Below are 3,120 nucleotides of genomic sequence, written 5' to 3'. Positions count from 1 at the left end.
GTGCCCTCAGGTCCTAGTCTCTCCTACTAATGGAAACATCTTCCCCACATCCACTCTATCCAGGCCTTTCAGTATTCTGTAAGTTTCAATCAGATCCCCCCTTATCCTTCTAAACTCCATCGAGTATAGACCCAGAGTCCTCAAACGTTGCAGTTCCAAGACATTGTGATTGATTCTTAAATGTACAAAAAGCCATTCAGTTGTATCAACCTGCCAAGTAGTTCAGAAAAACAAGTAGCAAGTCCAGTCCAAATAAATGCCTGCTTTACTTGTTAATGAATTAACAGAAAGAGTCATAGGGAATATGAAAAGCAATTAACGATATTTCACAAAATAACACTCTTAGCATGAGGCATCACACAACAGAATTTTAATGAATGGAAAATCTTACACGGTCCAACAGCCCCTCTACTCAAATTCTGACAATGTATTTCCCATCACACGAAACGCTCTGAGGAGCTGATACATAAAATCTACTCCACATTACAGAGCTGGCGTGGGAGATCGTCCCTAATCAACAAGGGCACTGTAATATTAATGAGGTAAGGTTTTATAAATAAAGCAGCAACATTGTTTTAGGGGCACATTGCCCAATCCCATCAGGTGTGTATCCCATAAGTGGCTAAAGGAACAGCCAAGCTGGTGGCAAAAGTTGGCAGGCATCACAATTTGCCTTGGCACAGCCCGGCTCCTGTTCAGGTGAGCAGGGGTTTTTTTCCACTGATGCTCTGTATGAGCCATCCCCGGGACAATAGTTCAGGAGACAGAAGAAATGAAAGTCAATAGCATGTTTTTCAAGCAACTATCCTCGTGCAAGCTTGTAAGTATATACAGTTGGCTCTGTGCTTAATGAAATCTGTCTTGCAGCATAAACAAGGTGAATTTTCAGACACTAGGGAGACAAAACAGATCAAATTCAACTTGGAGCAGTTCTGGCTATAGAACAAAGCTGGGCCATATACTTGATTACAATTTTTGAACTTATGTTGAAAAAAGTTACTTTGTTGATTGAAGTTATTTTTTCAGGCTGTTCTGTGGATAAAAAGTAAACATTTCATTTTTTGTTTACCCCTTTAAAACAAGTTTTCCTCAATTGTACATCCTTCAATTTCTTTGCTGCACCATTGGCCGCTGTGCCTTTTGTGGCCTGGCCCCAATCTGAATCCCTCCCCACACCTCTCAGCCTCTTTACCTCCCCACTCCTTTAAGACTCTGCTTAAAACCTATACCTCTTTGAATAAGCATTTGGTCTCAGGATCACAGGGTCACAGAATTTTAACGGCACAGACGGAGTGTCTGCACTGGCTCTCCAAATGAGCATTATGACCTCGTGACATTGCCCTGCCTTTTCCCCGTACCCCTGCACATTGTTTCTATACAAATAATCATCTAATGCCCTCTTGAATGCCTCGATTGAACCTGCCTGCACCACACTTCCAGGCCGTGCATTCCAGACCCAAACCACTCGCTGTGTGAAAACATTTTTTCTCATGTCACATTTGCTTCTTTCGCAAATCACTTTAAATCTGTGCCCTCTCGTTCTTGATCCTTTTACGAGTGGGAAAAGCTTCTCCCTATCTACTCTGTTTAGCGCTCTCATGATTTTGAACATCTCTATCAAATCTCCTCTTAGTCTTCTTCTCTCCAAGGAGTACGGTCCCAATCTCTCCAATCCATCCTCATAGCTGAAGTTTCTCACCCCTGGAACCATTCTTGTAAACCTCTTCTGTACTCATCCTTCCTATAATGTGGTGCCCAGAACTGTACACAATATTCCAGCTGAGGCCTAACGAGTGTCTTATATACATTCAGCATAACTTCCCTGCTCTTGTACCCTAGGCCCCTATTAATAAAGCCCAGGATACTATCTGCTTTATTAACTGCTCTCTCCACCTGTCCTGTCATCTTCAATGATCTATGCACATATACGTCCAGGTCTTTCTGCTCCTGCACCTCTTCAAAATTTCACCCCTTATTTTATATTGTCTGTCCATGTTCTTCTTACCAAAATGCATCACCTCACACTTCTCCACATTGAACTTCATCGGCCATCTATCTGCCCACTCCACCAAACTTGTCTATGTCCTTTTGAAGTTCCACACTGTCCTCCTCGCAGTTCACAACACTCCAAAGCTTCGTATTATCCGCAAACTTTGAAATTGTCTCCTGTGCGCCAAGATCTAGAGCATTAATATATATCTCCTCTTAATATATGTCTTCTCTCCTATATCCCCTGATCTGTCTCAGTACCAAATTTTGTTTGATGCTATTCTTGTGAAATTGCTTGGAACCTTTTACTATGTTAAAGATGCTATAAAAATACAAGTTGTTGTTGTTGCATCCCATGTTATTACGGGCTCCATGTTAGCTGATATTATTAATGGTTCTCTCTTGTCAGGCGCTGTCCTACTCTGAAGGAATGCAGCTATAAATATGGAGTTATACAACTAAAAATAATCATCTTCCTATCAGAGATTAAGAATTAAAAGCAGAGTTCATCTGCTGGACAAAGATCCAAGACGTTTATAAACATGCCTGGGCATAATTCTTTGCTCAAGGACAACAATATCTTGTGGCATAGAATATGGCATCTGCTCTAACACAAGGCAGCCCTGAAGGCAACAGGAACTGAACTCTACATCGCCTCAGCAAGGCATTGATAAATTGTAAGATACTGCAATCCTATCTTAAAGATGACCCTAAATAACTTGTTAACTGAATCCTGGAAACTGAATGTAGTGACCACTATCTGTACCTCTCAGTATTCCTATTTGTTTGAAGGATGTTGACTAAAATAAAGGATGTTGATGGAAACAAAGGATGTTGTCCAGCACAAGTGCTCAACTTGCTTTCTGCTGTTTCAGTTTTTTATAATATAAATATTAGAACCACACTGTAGGATTTTTAGTTTCATTGGATTCAGTTCAGCATTTCTTAAGGTAAAGGCATAGCTGCTGTAAAATAGTGTTCATAGTTCTCCTCTTAATTGGGATAGAGGAATCGTGCTAGACCGATAGCTTTTTACTTGGGGATTTAAGGTAAATATTACTTTAAATATTGATGGATATCTTAAATATCTCTCTGTAATGTTAGTAACACTAGAATTCTCTATCAGGAGTA

The 3,120-nt window shown here is 40.4% G+C and overlaps 1 long non-coding RNA gene across 1 annotated transcript; it reads left to right on the top strand.

Annotated features, from left to right (window-relative positions):
- The first annotated feature begins 442 nt into the window (after positions 1 to 442).
- On the top strand, positions 443 to 2,849 carry LOC144685316 (uncharacterized). The gene is made up of 2 exons (XR_013577711.1): positions 443 to 542; positions 2,399 to 2,849. It is a non-coding gene; the product is annotated as an uncharacterized LOC144685316 (long non-coding RNA).
- The last annotated feature ends 271 nt before the right edge of the window (positions 2,850 to 3,120 follow it).

This window comes from Cetorhinus maximus, chromosome 10 (genome assembly GCF_964194155.1).
Source record: "Cetorhinus maximus chromosome 10, sCetMax3.hap1.1, whole genome shotgun sequence".
NCBI classification, from domain to species: Eukaryota; Metazoa; Chordata; class Chondrichthyes; order Lamniformes; family Cetorhinidae; genus Cetorhinus; species Cetorhinus maximus.
Note: the sequence above shows the minus strand (reverse complement) of the source record. Positions and strands in the feature narration are given on the sequence as shown.